This window comes from Phodopus roborovskii, unplaced genomic scaffold, assembly GCF_943737965.1.
Source record: "Phodopus roborovskii unplaced genomic scaffold, PHOROB, whole genome shotgun sequence".
NCBI classification, from domain to species: Eukaryota; Metazoa; Chordata; class Mammalia; order Rodentia; family Cricetidae; genus Phodopus; species Phodopus roborovskii.
The window spans coordinates 38,145,144-38,164,657 of NW_026126480.1; positions in this window are offsets into that span (position 1 = coordinate 38,145,144).

A 19,514-nucleotide genomic window follows, 5' to 3' on the forward strand; every position below is an offset into this window, starting at 1 on the left:
CGGATTCAATCTCAGCACCACCACATAAACCAGGCATGCTGGCTAACTGCTGTAATTTCTTCATTTAGAGATTGAAGGCAGGAGGATGAGGAGACCAAAGTCATCCTGGGTTGCATAATGAGTTCAAGGCCAACCTGAGGTTCACAAGAGATCCTGTCCCAAACATAAAACAGGGCAAGGAAGCTTTCCTCCCATTTGTGATGGTTGAACCTTTTCCTGGTCCAAGACCCCTGTAAAAGCTATCCACCTTCCCACTAGGTCCCACTGAGGAGGAGCCAAGCAGATTCTTGGCACCTTCACACCCTGAACAGAATCGTGAGGCTTTGTCAAGCAAAGTCAGAAGGGATGCTTGAGACGGGCTTTTGTTCTGCTGGGAAAAGAGAACTCTCTCTTCCCTCTGCACGTGGCTACAGCAAGCTGCAATTCACAATGCTGCCAACTTTAACACGTGCCTGGGCACACCCACAGGCACACACACACACACACACACACACACACACACATACACACACACACACATATTCTGGTTGAGCCTCAGCCTGGCTGTCTCTGAAACAATCCATCTTCAGCCTTCACTGTTAATTATGACCTGGTGCACCGATCACCAAATGGCACCGACACTGAGCTCTCGGTGGCTGTCCTTGTCAGACTGCATCATCATGACGCAGGTTGATGAAATCATCTGGGCAAGGTTAAGGCAGGCCTCCACTGCACAAGGGTTTCTGCATAAAACAAACAACTGCTTGCTTTTGAGACCTGGCAAGGGAATGGAAAAGAAACCCAAGATGCTCTCGGCTTCTGTTCTGGTTTCCAGGCAACTGGGTGCTGGGCGCAGGAAGGGAGAGGACTTTCTTCTGGTGCCAGACAGTACTGATAGACAGTGGACTGATGTTCAGTGCCAAAGACCTGGGGAGGGACAGAGGAAGCCGGAGTAAGCCTCATTGCCCTAATCAACCGTAGCTTGGCCTGCTGGCAGGGAGAGGTTGGAAAGTGAGTGTATCAGTAGGGGGGCTGGGCAGCTTTTCCAGCCTTTATAAAGACTAGTGGCTGTAAGCACAAGAACTCCTAAGGAGCTGTTGTCTTGGCAGCCAGAGATGAGTGTGTCATTCAGGGAAGCTGAAGGAACCTGACAAATGCCTTCATAAGGAGCCCCAGGAATGACTTGGCTGAACCTGAGTCCTGGCTGTGGTCAGAGGGCACAGGAATGGTCAACAGTGTGGGACATTTTTTCGTTTAATACTGTGTAACAAGATCATCCTGGGGTCCACCATGTGCCAAGCACTTTGTTAAGCCAGAGGATCTTAGAATGAAGTTGCGGCCAAGGACTACCTACCTCATCATGTCCCCTCTGCTGCGACTCTGGCCAGTGTTCAGGGGTTCTTGGATCTTATGGTATGGGAATGGCCTAGGACTCCTCAGATCTGAACCCTGGCACTTAGAGATAGAGTGAGTGACCCTGGTTGTGGCATGTAAACTCTCCAGATGCCCCTTTCTCATCCATCCAAAGACTGGTCGGGAACCAGCACGACATTTCCAGAACAGTAGGAGTTTCTGGTCTCTTCTCCTGGGTTCCTCTGGTGACAGCTAAGAGTGTGTCCCAAGACTGTGAGGATCCCCAGATGGGTTTGATGAGCAAGGTGGTCCCCATTTTCTATCTCATTGAAGTTCTTAGGGTAGGGTAGGCCATACAAACTGTACAATGCCCACACATTACAAAGCCACAGATCATATACCCAGTACAGGGTCAACAAGGACTACATGGAATAAGCCAGTACTCCAGGAAGTAGCATTACCTCAGTGAAGAAGAGGAAAACCAATGGCAGTGAGTGAAGAAAGGCTACAGATTCAGAAGCAACAGGGTGTGCGTGCCTAGATCCCTGTAGGGGCAAATCCATGAAAGTGTGCTGCAGAGGGCACACTTTTCTGTAGCTTTCTCCCAGACAGGGACACTCAATGAATGGTTTCTGGCTACTGTCCAGCTACATGGGCAAGTTCTTAAAGTTCCTTCCATCTTAGCTTCCAGATCCCCAAAACAAAGCTAGCTAAGTTTTACCCTAGGGCCAGGGTGAGATTTAATGCCTAAATGCAGATCAAGTGTTGAACACAAAGAAAGCTGAAGGTGTGGCTAGGTAATTTTTAACTTTTTGCACAAAGCCTTGTGCAGATAAAAGCAACCCTGGCCTCCTCTGGACAACAGTGAAAGGGAAGTCTCAGCAGATCCGAAACCGAAATGTCCACAGTGCAATATCAGGACAATGGTGTTTCTGGGAGGCATCTTGGGCTGTATTGGGCACTATTCTGAACACTATGTAGGGTTTATCATCCTTGCCTCTTCTTCACAAGTGAGACCACTAAGGCTCAGAAGGAACCAACTGAGACACACAGATAGCCCAACCATGCTTATTACCTCTATTCCACAGGGCCCCCCAAGTTCAATACATTTTCCTCCAATCTACTTCTCTTGTAGTGACACTTGGAACCAGACCATTCCAAGAGTCAATTAATCCAAGATGCAGCCCTGAACATTTTGGGCTGGGCCTCTAAAACAATACTGGCTGGCTGCATCCAACACTCAGTGAGGCTGGGAGGCAGGCATGCTCCCTGGGTGAAGGAGGGCCTGTGACCCTGGGATGGCCAGCAGCAGGCCAGGCCCATCGTTTGCCTCACAGAAACTCAATTGAAATTCACTCAGTGAAATGAAAATATTAAAACCCATAACACATGGAAGAACACCCAGGGTTGAATCATCCCAGCCTCACATGGCATGCTCCTGCTGCCTGTATGCATGGCATGTGGTCAGGATGCAACTACCCTCCAACTCAGATGCTTCTGTGTCTGAGGCCACAACCCTCCTGAGCTACCTACTTCTTAACTCTACCACTAGCGTTTTGCAATCTGATTTTCTGCGTGAGCTGAAGTAACCACCTATTTTCTACCAGCTTAGCCCCTTCTGACATGAGAGGTTTGAATCCGCTGCAAGCTGATGTTTTGCATTGGTTGTCAGGAAGAGCTCTGTGTATTTAGAGGATCTGCTGGGAGCTCTGTCTAGAGAAGGGGCAGGAACTCTGGGCCCCTGACAGATCTATTTTATGCTTTAAAACTTTGCATGAAATTTTGACAAAATTGTGTTACATAATTAAAATTGTTAAATGTATAAATCAATTAAATAGAGCCACTGAATCATGTGATCATTCTTGTTAGGGCCTGGAGTGAAAACCCTGCCTGTATGGTCTGCAATGCACACTGGGATGCACATTGCTGTGTGGAAATGGGCACCAGCTACTGCGTGCTGGTGTTTTCCAGAGCTACCGAAGACAGGAACATAAACAAGGCCAAAGATGAGGAAAGACAGCCAAGCCTGGCATACAGCCAGGTGAAAAACCAAAGCCTTGTGGGTAAGGCCAGGGTCTGTGAGGGGACTGTGTCTGGCTTAGTCACTGTTCCTCAGAGAATACCTGAGCCCTGCCCAACCTAGCTCTGAATTCCAGAGGTCCTTGGCTCTATATCCCAAGGACAGCAGGTATAATGCCATGAGCAGGAGGGTGACAGCCAGAGCTCAACAATGAAATTTGGTCACAGAAGAACCTCTGTTAATGAGAAGAAACACTATACATTCATACATACACAAGACACACACACACACACACACACACACACACACACACCCACATAGATAGAGGGGGGCACTTCATCCTCTTCCTCCTCTTTTTCCTCTTCCTCTTCTGTTGTTTTGAGACAGGTTTTCTCTGTGTAACTCTAGCTGTTCTGCTTTGTAGACAGGCTGGCCTGCAACTCACAGAGATCTGCCTGCCTCTGCCTCCTGAGTGCTGGGATTAAAGGAGTACGTCATCATTGCCCAGCTAGCTTACTATTTTCCTAAAGTGAGTTCAAATTAGTACAGACAATGATTTTCCCACTCCCATTCACCTATCTTAATCACACCACCTGTTTTACTCTTGGGAATCCAGACCCCTGTTGTCAAATGTGTAAGGATTCAGGCATTGTGCTGGCCTGCCCCTGTTACCTGGCAGAATGCACTCAGGTAGTACCCTGGTCAGCCCAGTATTCTAGGACTATTACTTTGCACACAGGTGCAAAGGACCCCTGATGGGAGATGCCATTCTGCAAATACGTTTCTCTTATTGGTTAATGAATAAAGCACTGTTGGCCAATAGGAAAGCAAGATAGGTGGGACTAGGAGGAGAGAGGAGTTTTCAAGATAGGGTAGAACTCCAGGCCCTCTCTCCAGTAAGATAAGACCATGTGGAAATACTTAAGATTAATAAAAATGGGTTAATATTTAAGACTGAGCTAGCCAATAAGAAATGCTAGTAACAGGCTAACAGCATTATATCTATTACAGCATCTCTGTGTGTTAGTTTGGGCTGGCACAGCTCTGGGGCCAGGCGGGCGGGAAAATCTCCTCATAACAGACCTCTTTAAAAGAAAGACTCTTGCCCATTTAGCTCTCTCTCCCTCCTTCTTTCCTGCTGTTCCCCTGGGGGCAGACAGCACTTTTCCTGTCTCCCTCTTCTCTTCTGTCCTCCCTCCGTCTCTGTGTCTCTGTGTCTCTTTACCTCTCCCCCCCCCACTTCTAATAAAATTTCTCACTAAGCTCTGTCTGCCTGGCACGTTTGTGCCCCCCCCCCCCACACACACACACAGTCAACCTCATCCTTCATGGAATTTGCCAAGGTTCCCCTGGTGCATTATCATAACAACAAGAACAAACATCTGGGATCAGTATTGGGTAGTCTGGGGAGGTGAGAAAGGTGAGCTTCCAGAGTCACAGTGCACTTGACAATGCATGCTGGTCCTGAGTCTCAGCTTGTATTTTCATTAGCATTCAGATAGAAGCCATGGCCTTCAGCTATGGCCTGAACTCTACACCCCTCTTCCCAGTGTTCGCTTTCATGTCATTTAGTCTTTTATTTAAATATCATTGCTCCTCATGCTTCCCCGAGGAGGGAGGAATTTGGCAAGAGCAAGAACTTCACCTGCCTCAGTTCAAGACAGTACCTGGTATATTGTAGGCCCTAGACAAATGCCTGCTGAATGAATGAAGGTGTGAATAAATGATGCTATAAACTTTCCTACAAATTCAACCATTAATGCATACCTGGGTCAAGGAAATCCTGACCTTGGAGTCCCCATCTGCTGCTTACTTTGGAAATGCCCCCAAACCCCTAAATATGAACTGTTCACACTCCTACCTGCAAGACAGGCAAACTACCCCCAGGACTGTGGTTGAAACATGTTCTATGGCATCTGGTAGGTGTCTGTCTAAGCACTGTTGACTCCAAGTTGCCTTTACTGTGTCCACTTCAGGGTGGTGAAAGCTGAAGTACAGAGGGCGGCTAGATCAGAAAGCCAGCTTTACACTTCTAATTTCTGATGCTCAGGGCACCCAGCGCTGGTCATAGTGCGACTCTGATTTCACTAATCAAAGGACATTTTAGAATCCCTCGAATAGGTTGTGAATTTCTTGGGATTCCTTTGATTTGACAAAGGACTATCAGGGGCTCCAAGAATCACCCTTTTAACTTCATCTGAATATCATTATGGCCCTTGCTAAAGGTACACTTGTCTCCCCCATCCCAGGGAAACTAAATAATTTCAGAACCAGAGTAGGTTTGCTATAGCACGGCCACATGGCTAGAGAGAGTCCAAGGAGAGATAACTCCTAATTGGTCAGATAAAGAAAGATGATGTGATGGGCTGTCTCACCAACAGCACCTATATAAAAAGCCAGGTGCTGCTCTGTGCACGCTTGTAACCCAGGTGCTTTGTGGATGGAGCGTCACTGAGGCTTGCTAACTACCAGCCTAGCTCCAGATTCACTGAGAGACCCTATTTCAATAGAACAAAGCAGGAATTGATAGAGAATGATACCCAATGTCTTACCATGCACACAAGTGTAACACACACACACACACACACACACACACACACACACACACACACACGAAAAAGTGATCAGGTTTTTAAGGCCATGCATAGTGGCTCATGACTGTGATCCCAGCATTTGGGAGGCTGGAACAGAAAGATTTCAAGAATGTATAGCCTGAACTAATAAATCCTGTCTCAAGAAACAAAAGCAACAATCAGGTTTGACCCTGTGTTTCATGCCTATAACTAAAGAGGAACTCTTGAAGTCTGTTGCCTGTCCATTGTAACAGAGTCTGATTTCTTTTTTTCTTATATCTAATAGACTCCTTACATGTGCAAATCTAAGTTCTAAGAATGCTAATAACACTCATGAGATCCTCATTAACAATCCTGTAAGAGAAACACTATTATATATCATACAGCATTTGAGAGACATTCTACCCACACTATGACTCACCTTACCCTCCACCCTGCTGGGAGCAGGGATGTTTTTTTGTTGCTGTTGTTATTGACAGATGGGAGTCTGCGAAATACTGGAAGCTACCCTGAATCTCACCAGTGGGCTGCTAGGTTGAACTCTGAAGTACAGGAAAGATCACACAGAGTCAGACAACTTCTGAAATGGCAGCTAATCCTAGAGTTGTCTCTCAGGACATGCATGCTAGAAGCAGCACTGGTTAAGATGTGCCAAGCCCTAGCAGTGGCATGGGGTGGGGAACACACATTCACAGGTGTGAATGTCAAGTCAGAAAGGTGCTTGTAGGTTCCAGCACTGGCAAGATGCCAGCAAGTGGAAGAAAACCCCGGGGCTCAGCTAACTACCCCTCTAATATCTATGTGGCCTCATTCTGCTAAAATGTGGTGACAAGGACATTCATCACTGCTTATGTGAATGTTTCTCAGTGGGAGGAGGAAAGCTTTATTCACTCATGAGCTCTCCTCTTCCAGATACAGGCCCCACTTGAATTTTCTAGTAGCAAGACTGTAATCAGCCCTACCTTCAAATGAGAACCTTTATTTGTTTCCCCTTGGCCTCTGAGGCAACAATGTTGCTAGGGTTGAGGAATGCTTTTTCTCAGGTAGGGTGGTTGGCCAAAGACTCCTGAGTTAAACTTATCTCTCCAGGTGGTACCAGCTAATTATATGATGGAAATGCTTGTTTCTAATTTGGAAGCTCTCAGACCATCTTATAATAAATATACATGTCTGTATCTATTAATTAAAAGTAAGTGATGTGATTTGTTATTTTAACAGTACTGTTTGGCTAATGGCAACCGAAAATGTATCGGTGATCTTGAATTGGGATGATAGTAGACTTAAACAGAAAGAACTGAGTGATACCACAATCTGTATGGGACAATTATTTTTCCACAGGGGTCTAGAGTGTGATTTCTGAATTTCCTCCATTTGGATGTGCATGTCACGATGATTAATTGGAAAGTTATAAGTTATTTATTCTTACCTAACAAGCTGTCCAAAACACAGTAGCTTAAAACCACAACAGGATGCTTTTCATGGCTGTGTGGGTCTACTGGGATATTGCCCAGTCTTATCTGGGCTTATTCATGGGGCTTCTAGCAGCTGGGTCTGGAGGGTCTAAGATGATCCAACGTGCTGTCTATGAACATTGGATGGCTATTATTGGCTAGGGTTTCCTCTCCATATGCTCTTATCCCATAGTCCCCAGCCTGCGCTCTCTTCCACAGGAGTGGTAGCATTCCAAAGTGGCAAACATGGGGACTCTGATGTCTCCTGAGACCCAAGCTCTGAAACTCCTTCACCATGGGCCTTAATCAGCTGTCCAAAAAAAAAATCCTGGGGAGGATCTGGTAGGTGGTTAATAAATTTCATTTCTGAATAGGAGAGGCTATTAAGTTTTTTGTGTGCAGAATATTACCCCTTGCCTGAGATCCTAGCCTATTGTACGTTGGTCTCATGGTCAGAATTGTGGTCTTTTAAATGCAAATATAGCTGAGGTACCTTGGATTCCATTTCTTAGGTGCACACAGCTTCCCTGGAATCAGATACAAAATTACAAACTTCCAATGGGTAAAACAACCTTGGTGGGATGGACAGGAGAACCCAGGTAAACCATTCCCTTCAACTGGGGAGGAATTGGAGGCCTGTGCTGCTGCTGGTTTATTTCATTCTGAAATCTAGCCAGATACTCATGGCCAGTTTCCCTACTGCAGGAATATGGAATAGTCCTCTTCTTGGGCAGCACCTTCCATTGAGGTGTCCTCACCTGAAGCTCTCACTGGTTTTTTTTAACATCATTCTCTGGGACTTTGGCTCTGCCCCTGAGTTGTTCTTTCTTTTCTATATAAACAGCACAACATCGTGGCACTTTTGTGGATGCCTGCTTTCTGCCCTGTGAAATTGAGGGACCAATGATTTTCTTTCATTTTGGACTGTCTTTGAGCCCCTCCTGGCCCAAGTTGGGATGTTTCAAACAATATGATGACCTTTTTGTAGGTTTCTCTGGCTCTGGTTTTCTGAGACAGATTTTCTCTACCTTGGGTTGGGTGGCAGATACTAGGTAGGATACTTAGGAGCCTTTCTGTCTATACTCTTGTTGAAGTCTTCCCAAAAGATCTAACAGTCACAGCTTCAATAGAGTTAGGTCTAGCCCTTGTTTCATTTGGATCTGGTTTAGGGAGTGTGTGTGTCCTTGGAATGAAAGACAGTCTTATTTCCAATCACACATGTCCTGGATATTTTATATTTCCTCAGAGTTCTGCTTCTTGCCTCCTTGTAGCCTCTGTAGTTCCCTTTCTCTCTCTCCATGAATGTATCACACACAGCAAGGAGCCAGCTGGCACCTCCAGTATTCTGTCCAGAGAATTCCTTGGCAAGATCTCTGTATTCAGAAAGTAATGTTCCATATTGCCAGTTATACAGATGACAATGTGGCCTATTGTTTTTACTACTGCCTTGTCTGGACCACTTCCAATGGCAGTTTGTTACCCTCTCTCTAGACCTTAGCAAATGGTGACAGTCACATCTCTACCCTACTCCTAATACAAAGTCAGTGCCATCAGTTTCAGGCTTTTGTCTTGTCATACTTGACTTTTAGATGCTACTGGTGATGGTTAATTTTGGATGTTAACTTGACTTTGGTGCCCAGATATTTGGAAAAAAAATGTTAATCTGGGTGTTTCTACATGATGATAACATTTGGGTCGGAGGGCTGAGTGAGGCAGTTTGCATTCCCCAATGTGGGGTGTCTCCTCCAATCAGCTTTAAAGATTGAATAATAATAGTAATGACAATAATAATAATAATAATAATAATAATAATAATAGCAATCACAATTCACATTCCTAAAGAGACTTCCTTCTTTTGGACTGAAGTGAGTTGGGACATTTTCCTGTTTCAGACTAGCTAGCTTTGGATAGGAACCTACACTGCTGATTCATCTGACTCATCAGTTTTAGACCTGGCCTTCTTTCAACTCAGACTGAGACAACTCAGACCATTCCTCTTGTGTCTGCAGCTTGTGAGCTGCAGAGTGTGGATTCCTCACCTCCATAAGCATGTGGTTAAATGTCTGACAGTGAATCTATATAGAAAGTGTCTTTCTCTTTTTCTCCATCTCTCCACATATTCATATGTATGTAACATATGTATGTAGTCATCTATCTACCGTTTCTATATAAAATATCTAATTAACATATATAATTGGTTCTATTTCTCTAGAAAACCCCAACAAGCCAACTTCTACATGTTCTGTATTGGTTATTTAAAAACATACCCAAGGCTTGCTGGCTTGAACCATGGACAGATGGCCTTTTGGAAAGAACCAGGTTGTAATGTTCCAGCTTTGTGGTCTTGGGACAACTAGTGAACTCTGCAATCTCATAAGAAGAGCCATAGGGAATGTGCAAATAAACAAGAGTGGCGATGGTGTCCTGGTAAAATATAAACAAAATGTTGGCCAGGCTGACTTGAAACCACACATCATTGCTTTTTGTGACTCTGAGTTGGCTGAGAAGCTCTGTCAGTCTCTTTGGGCTCACTGCTGCAGCATCTGCCTCAGTCACCTGGCACATCTAATGTGACCTGGCTTCCCTGCATGCAGTCTCTCACTGTCTGCAGATACAGGTAGAGAGTTGCTTTGCTTAGTGGCTACAATGCTCCAATAGGTCCAAGTAGCTGGTGGGAGGCCCTCTGAGGCCTTGGCTTCAGAACTTGCATGTATCTACCACATTCTACAGGCAAAGCAAACTCCGAGGCCACATTTAGGAGGCTCTACCTTTGAGCCTCCATGTTGCTCTCCAGATTTCTCAGTCTCCCCCAGAAGTCAGTGGGATACCTTAGCTTTTCTGAATCTCCATTGCAATCTACAAGGTCCTGTGCAGTGTTGGCCATGGCTACCAGCATGAGGCAGTGGTGGCCACATGGACAGGGGATTCATAAACCCAAATGCCTTCTCAGTGTCTCCTGAGCTGTGGATGCTTAGTGCTTGTTCAGTTTGTGAAGGCAGCCTGAGGTAAGAAATAATTCATTGGAGGTTGCAAAGAAGTCCATGTCTTTGAGTTCAGGAAGATGCAGCCCCCAACATCTTTTTTTATTCCTGTAGTTTCTACCTGCGTACCACAAGAAGGCTTTTCATTGCAATCCCAGACCTAAGGGAGCCATTAAATTTTCAACCAGTTCATGAGCACTACTCAGGGTGTTTCAAACTCTCCTGACCTCCCTTTGGAAAACTCCCCCAACATGTTGATGCCTCCAAAGTCGAAATCCAAATAATCATTTGTATTTTATCTCCACCAAAGATTCCAGTTCCTTGCTGACCCTGTCCACCAGCTACTTCCTGGGGGATACCTGTCTTGTTACTTTTAAATAAAATGCTTTGGGAAACATCTACTCACAGATGTATGTGTAGTCACAGCCTCTGCCCCCACTGAAACAATCAAAAAGAGAAACATTTACTCATGTCATATGTAATGCAATGCAATGCATGATTATCTTTAAAATAAAATTCTATGTGAAATAGAAATGACTTAAATATGCACCCCCAGAGACCTAAACTGCAGTGAAAAATTCCTTTTCCTCTGCTTAAAATGCCTTTTTCTAAAGTAGCCACATTGGAAGGGCCTTATTAAAATACATGCAGTTAAATCCTCTGAAGAAAGGCAGATGTAATTATTTGCTTTTTAAAGGTGTTGATTTCTTATAACTCTTTGTTTAAAGCTACTTGTCATTGCAAAGCCAGACATAGAGTTCATTTCCAAAGGTAACTGATACCACAGAGACAGCAGTGTGGTATTATCTGCCATGTGGACCTAAGAACTCTTGCTCTCTGAGTAGGTTTTAAATCAAAAGTGTTAAGTAGAGTTTAAGCCCCATGTCATTTTCAATTCCAAGCTTTAAAACCATGAAGCATGAATTTTATGATGGAAATGACAACTGGCCCTCATCTGTAACAGACCCAGCAAACTGACTTTGTGGCTCTCTCAGTAACTCTCTGTGAGTTTTACACACAGACAAGATATGAATGACAGGAAGGTATATGCTACATCAATAGCCAACAACTGACTGGCTCCTGAGGGTCCGCCAGCCATCCCTTCAGTACCAGCTCCTGCTTCTGTCTTTCTGCCTCTCTACAGCAAGAACTCCTTTCCTTGCTAACCCTCCTGCCTTTCATTCAACTTCTTGCAGCACATTTCTTCTAATAACACAATAACCATAAAGTGACCATAGTTATCACTTTCTGGAAGTCACATACCAGGTTACCCACTTTAATCAATGCTATACATCATTTGATCCTATAAAAACTCTGTTCAGCAAGCTTCCCAAAGGTGCCTAGATATCAATGAGCAAAGTCTAGATTCACATAGATTTGACTCAGGGCCTGAGCTATTGCCTTTTGCAATAGACCAACAATTATTTGCCTTCCTTGAACCTTTCTCTTTTAAAGCTCTTCCGGGAGAGAGATATGCCATATATATCTATGATTCCTTCCACTGTAACTGGTATAAGCATTCAATAAAAGAAGTTAACTGCTTGTTCAAGAAAAAAATGAGTCATCGTTCACTAAATTAAAACCTATATCTTTCAGAAAAAATTTTAGTGTCTCAGTACAAACAACTTTTCTTCTTCTTTGTTTTTTTTTTTTTTTGCTTTCTTTTAGTATTCACTTTCAGTGGAGTCAACTCAAAACTTGCAAACCAGCAGGCCTTGTTTGGAAGGTGATTCCAAGTAGTCTGAGGAAGAGGCGGGTCTCCCAGAGAAAGCAAAGGGATTTACTAAGCTACACCCATCACTCAGGGCATTCAACTATCAATATCTACTTCCATTCAGGCTTGATAAAGTCAACCCCATCTAATAAACCCACTGTTAGACTTGAAAAGTAGAAGGTTCTAGAATACTTGGAGATATTTTTTTGCTAGAAGAAAAAAAAAGAATTTTTCTTTTCTTTCTGAAGTAACTAAAAACAGTCATTTAATTGTGTGGTGAGCTTTCCTGACAGGCTGCCCAACCATTGGGGTCAGAGCCAGGGGTTATGGAATATAAACTGCCCTCTAGCCTATGAGAATTTCCTCCCTTAAGAGAAACTGTCATCAAAAGCCTAATTGAGAGGTCAGTGGTCTTAAGCCAGGCAAATGATAAGCCACTAGCCATACGTAGTTAGGTTGGCTTTGATCTGCCAGGCCTTTGGGTGCAGAAAGAAAGCCGTCTATGGGCTGGGGGGCTGGCTAACCTCCTTAAAGATAAGCTGGAGCTATTTGGCTGGGATAGGGAGAGAGGGTGTCTCCGTGTGTGCTGGGGCCAGGCTAGCTAATGAGTTAGCTAGGGCTTGGCAGGCCTCCCCATGCTCCTTGACCATGCCCCCTGACCATGCTCCCTGACCACACTCCTTACCATCATCCCTCATCACACTGCCTACCGGCTGGACCTTTGATCCTGATGATGCTCTTCCCGAGTCCTGAAGGGAAACCCATGACATCCCTGTAGAGTTGCCTGCATTCCTTCTCAGGGACTGCTTTGGAAGATGTCCAATGGTGGCTTAAGCATGACAAATTGAAGCAGCCACAGAGAGCTAGTCTAGAAGCCATAGGAAAAGACCAAGAAGGGGGAAGAGGAGGAGGGAAAGACAACAGGAGAGAAGAGGTACATAGCTGAAAGACCTAGTTAATCTGACTCTCAGAGAGATAGCAAGAGTATGAGAGACTATACTGTCAACACCATACTGCTTCTTTTTCTTCTTCCCTCTTTATGTTCTCCTTCTTTCTCTACAGCAAAGGGCTGATTTAATGGAAATTAGTTGGGATACATCCAAGGAGGGGACTCTGTCTGCCAGGAAAGACAGGTTTTCAGAAGTCAGTCAGGGCTGCTTGACATCCTGCTGCCTAGGAAGCAGCCAACATGGTTGATCTCCAGTACAAGAATCTCCCCAGGCAGGAAACACTGGGCCAGCTGGATGAAGAAGATCATGAGCACCTCAGAGAAGAGAGACACATGCCACCATCAGGACAAGGAGCTTGCATACAACATCACAACATACATGGGTGGTGTTTGGGGCAAAGTCTACACTGCAGTTAGCACAACTCACAAAATACCTGGGACCCCTAATTCAGACACAATGACTTCACTCACCCAGCCAGAAGGCTTGATCTACCCACCCTCAGTTCTCCAATGCCAACATCCAGGCACTGGTAAGCACTAGAGCATCTTTGCATTGTGAGTGACAATAAAGCAACCATGCTGCTTTTCATGTGTACAGTGGTACTGCCTGGTACCATCTTGCTTTGGCCTTAAGACTATAGAATGTCATGAAATAGGCTAAGCTATCTACCACTTCCCCTTTTAGGCTTTTAGAGTTGGGATCAGGAAGGTTATATGATTTAACTAACAAAGGTTACTTTGCTGATAAAATCCAAATACTACTTGGCACCAAGACCTTTGGGTATAAAATCAGAAAGTATAGCAGAGTCATCATTCTGCAAAACACCAACATGAGCTTCCACCTTAAAATTTCCTTATACTTGGGAATGTAGAAAGGGAAAGAACCTCAGAAGACAGCTCTAGTCTAGTAATTCTCCACAGACAGATATCTAGCCCTAGACTTGTGGGCATCTGATACCTCATAGAAAATGACCATCTCAGATGAACAGGTTCATGCTTGACTGAGGGAACCTTCACCTTTCAAATTATTTCCACTTGTCATGGCAGAGGAAAAGAGAATGTTTTTATCCCACTCCAGTTCTTTGTTGGTCAAATCAAGTCACATGATTACACTTAACATTAAAGGGGGTCAGGACATTCCATTCTACTATGGGCCATGGAAAAGAGGGGAGAGAGAATGGGTCGATGTCTAAGTGGCCTTTACAGTGTTCCTCTCATGAAGCTGGGGGAGAGGGAAGTGTGATGGTTAAACTTAATTGTCAACTTGTTGAGATCTAAAACTACCTGGGAGATGGGCTTCTGTGAGGATTATTTTCATCGGGTTAATTTACATGGGTAGACTTGTCCACTGTGGGTGGCATCATTCCCTAAGTGACCATCCTGGAATTGTATAAAAAGGAAAAAGTGAGCCATGCACAGCATTCATCATTCTTATTTCCTTACTATGAATGTGATGTTACCAGATGCCTCACCTCATTGTGGAATCTTGTGTCTCATCACAATGGACTATGTCTTCAAGTGAGCCAGATTAAATTTTTCTTTTGCTGAGATTATTTCATCATATCAATAGGAAAAGTCACTAATATGAGGAGGTTTTGGGAATTGATAGTCAAATACTCCAAGGGTATATTTGAATTTGTTGGTGTCTTCTTTGATCCATTTAGATAAATATATGATTATCTAGCCATTAAAGAATGGTCTTAGCTTAACAATAAGCTGTAATGACACAGAGGTTCATTCTGGATGTAGCATTTTTGAAAATTCCAACAAAAAATGACAGGTGAGGTTTCATGCTTAACATAGTTGCTTTTCTCCCCTGCCTGCTTCAGATGCCTCTTCACCTATGTGTTGCTCATAGTAAGGGGAGAGAGAAGAAAAAAAATACAGAAATAGTGAGGAAGAAATCTGGAAGTAGTTGTAGAAGAATTCTTAGAAGTGCAGCATAGTACTTTAGGAAAAAAAAGAAAGAAAGAAAGAAAGAAAGAAAGAAAGAAAGAAAGAAAGAAAGAAAGAAAGAAACAAAGAAAGAAAGAAAGAAACAAAGAAAGAAAAATAAAAACAAAGAACTTTCCGGAAAAAGTCTTTGAGTCTCCCGCAGAAGACAAAAATTTTACAAATAAACCACAAAACCTCATGGCTGGTCTCTTTCCTCCATCTCAAATTCCTTTGCTCACTCTTGTGGTGCAATCTGAAAAGTAGAACCCTCAGCACATGGAATTTTAATGACAATTTCTAAGCACCCAAAATTCCTGAAGAAGACCAAACACCCTCACTTTAATAGCATTTATCTCTAAAATATGCATTGCCTCATCATTATCATCAATCGGATATTTTCCCAAAGGGAAAAAAATTAATTGCCTACCAGACATGTTTTGAAATGTTTATATGTCGCTTTGTATAAGCACGAAAGTAAGTCTTTGGGAGGCTGTTTATAAGTGACTAAAGTGTTAGTAAACTCTGGTTTGGGGCTGATAAAGTTCATATGACAGTCATCGCTGAAACTGTTGCCTCAATAATAAACAGAATCTTCCAGCCTCCCTTCTTTTAAGTATGCCTCCCTGGATTAAAACGCATCTATTGTCACTGGAGGAAATCGAACGTGTGTAGATGAGATGACTGCAGTGTTGTATTTGTTGTAATGCTTAAGAGACATAATCTTTTTAAGACCCAGTATCTCATGTTGTAGAATCTCTGCTGGGTCAAACATATGCTCATGGCTGGGCATTATTTCTCCTCTTTCACAGAATGGTGATGGTGAAGACAGGGTAAGGAAGTCCATGGATGCCCAATAAAGAATAATAGATATTTATTTGAGGAAACACTCATACAATCTATTCCAGGCTCTTTATTAAACCAATCAGAAGGCACCTTGGCAAAGACACATTTTCACAGTGTACACAAATACTCGGCAACATTTGCCCATATGTGGGGAGCAGGTAGGGGGCAGATCTGCCCTTAACCCTTGGATAATTTTGGATGGGCCACTGGACCCACTGCACATCAGCCTCCACATCCAAGTGCAAGAAAGCTGGTAATATTTTGTACCCCAGCATCTGTCCTTCAAATAATGCTTTATTATGGACAGAAATGAAAAAAACTAGTGAGGGAGCAATGCTGTGATTTGCACAGTGCTCTGCCTGCAGGGACCCCCAGTATTCCAAATCTGTTCCACCACCTGGGTGGTAAATGGAAATGCCTGATCTTTCACCCTCAGGGGTCCTGCTTGTCTTGTATGGAGGATCCCAACTTCCCAAAACAGAGCATCAATAAATGTGGACATTTCATGTATTGGATTCTAGGATCTTCCATTCGCATGGTCTTAGCATTCTGCCTATACTAATCTTGGAATACAATGACAATTATGAGTACAACTCTTTGCTCATCTATAAAATTTTTGGGAAACTAACACTGGGAGACCCACAGAGGTAACAATGAAAACAACCAACATGGCTTCTGACCTCATATGATCATTCTAGAAGGGAGCATATGGAGTTAGTCTAACAAGACAAAATTTGGATCCTGTTTCTTCTACTGTCTGCTTTAGTCAAGGTGGAAATAATAGTACCTCACCTTTAATGTGGTTACAGACCCATATCACCTAACTTACTGGAAGCTTCTAGCAAACTGTCATTATACTCAGCATCGAAACAAAGAAAGTCCATTTCCTTTAGTGACTGACTGCTAACCTGCCTGCTTTGGTTTGTCCCAGAATTGTGACAATGTCTTTCTACCTTTGGGACTGCCTTGCCCTAACCCAATTTCAAGGCCAAGAGTATCCAATTGTGTTCATGTTGACTCATTAATCATTCCCTCTCTGCACAAAAGCTTTCCCCTGTCATTATCCCCAGACCAGTGACTGGCAACCATTGCTCCCTGTGAGTTGATGTCCTCTTCTCCCCACCACCACTTCAGGACTTCTGAGGCTGGACTGTGCATCACTACAGGACAAACGACGGGATTCCATTAATACAGTCTGCACACCAAAACAAAACCCCAGGCCTGCTTTTGGGCTCAGGTCATGGACCAATCCCAGCCACTCTTTAGTGGGTGGGCAGCACCAGTGAGGGGAACCCTTGTGCCACTCACTGCCTTGTTCGTATCGTGAGGAAGAAAAGCATTTAGTTCTTTTCATTAGCGCCAAGATTATGAAAGAGAGAAAGGAAGGTTTGCACACTCTCAGCAGGCTCCTGGCCTGCACTCCATGGGCCTGCTCCTCAGTCTATGCTACTGCCTGAAGCCTGGCAGAGGCTTCACGTAGTAAATGTAGAAGGAATTGTACCTAGTCAGGGCACATACACATTTGATAGAGGCTCAAATCTGAACTTCTTGGTAACCATAGCAGTGTGTGTGTGTGTGTGTGTGTGTGTGTGTGACTGTGTGCCCCCAGCTACTACTGACTCTTTTTTTAAAGAAAAAGAATCTCTTCTTTTTCATATCCTAAGTATAATTTGGTAAAGTAGAAGAATGTTTGCTATTTGGCATCCTGAGAAGGACAACAGTCTCCATCTTGGGTAGGAACAAATATATGCCATGATCCCCCACTGTCCCCACCTCCACACATCTTTCTCCAGGCCTCAGTATAGATCCTTACTGCATTCAGTAGCAGTGCAATTCTTTATGTACAGGGTTCCCCGGGTTTGCCCAGGAAGGCAGGATACACAGTGCACACACTTGGTGCTCAGTGATGATGTGGGCATCAGCAAAGCTCAGAAATCCTCTCTGGTCTCAAAAGGTAAGATGAACTTTTCCCATTTACTGGCTACTTCTATATAATGTCTCAGGTCTTAGTATTTCCTCATGTTACGAAAGAAAATAGAGGCTCACTTTGAAATCCCAGAACACTTGGTTCTCTTAAAGGAGTAGCTCTCCAGGTGGTTTTAGATATAGTGGTTGAATCTCTCACACAGTATCATGGTCCCCTCCTACTCTGGGAATTCTGACCTGCTAAGATGCAAACAAACCACTCCCACTGCCATGGACCTACCTGCCATCTTGACTTCCTCAGCATAATGGACTATAACACTTCAAACCATGAGTCAAATAAACCCTTCTTCTCACAACTTGCTTTTACTAGAAGTCTGGTCAGGGCAATGAGAAAAGTAACTGAGAGACACCTTAAGTAAATTTTCTCAATAAGAGTTTTAAACTGTCATGTTGTTTAAGTTTAAAAGACAGTATATTCCATCAGGGATATACTGGCTATAGTAGCCTATTTTCAGTCATTTGCATTCTAGCCTGCTTCTCTAGGGAGAAGAAGATGTGGGGTGATCAACGGTACCTTCCACCCTCTCCACCTTGGGTTCCAGATACATTCCAGGCCAGAAGGAGCCACCATGGCTGATGCCCTATCTTTTGCTGTTGCAACACATTCAGAGAAGGCTCTGCTTCTCAGAGAGTTGGTGATGTAAACTTTTAATGATCTGATTTTCTCCATGACTTGTGGTCATCATCAACATTGGAGCAGGGAATAATGGGCAACCCGTGGTCCCCCATTAGTATCCTTCAGAAGACTAACAACTTTATGACTTTAAAATATGCTTGCCATTCAACCCAATTGGAACCCTCCAGCTCTACAATACAAAAAACAAAACAAAACAAAAAAAAAACAACAAAAAAAAAACCTCAAAACCACCACCAAAACAAAACAAACAAACAAACAAAATCCCTAATAAATAATAGCTGCCTTTGGAAGAATTGCAATGTATTTTCTCATATTTCTCACATCAGCTTATTCTCAAAATTTTCTTAAATGTAGATCAAGAAACTATCAATTGTCCCATAGTGGGAAGGACTGAATCTAAGGTACACCCTGTCTGGAAGCATCTGTGTAGCTTTGCAGGACCAGATGGCTTTAGCCTTTGTATGTTCTTGGATGCTTCTTCAGCTGGGTCAGACAGATGAGGAATATAGAGACCGCTATTGCAGCAGCCAGCTTTGCATGAGCATCCATTAGTGCAGAGTCAGCTTTTTATAGCACAAAGGGAGGCCTGCAGCCAGAAACAAGGTATATTGTTTTACTGTGAAGTGGGCTCCAAAGTAATTGCCTGGGGAAGCGAGTTCATCTTATTTTTAGCAATAAGCATTTCCACATGAATGCAGAGCTAGCACTCATGGACAGACACATCTACAGGAGCGCAAAACACCTTGGGAAGTCTTTAGAATTCATGACTGTTTAGTCCCGTTTCCACATCACAAGAGTACAAGGGCAGAGATTACAGGTAGATTCATGAGCACTGGAACCATTTGGGAAAGACCTTGGGAATCAGGGGTTGTTCAAGAACCAATTCTTCCTGTCAAGAATATATGCCAAATGTCTCAGCAAACAGACTAGGTTTTCTTTAAAATGGTACAGGCAAAACCAAGGGGAGCTTCTCTTTCTCCAAGAACCTTCAATCCAATGTAGAATTTTAAAATCACCAAAAGATTGCAAATACATCAAAAGCACTTAATGTTCACAATATATACTTATCTTATTCTCCAAAAAGCTAAGAAAC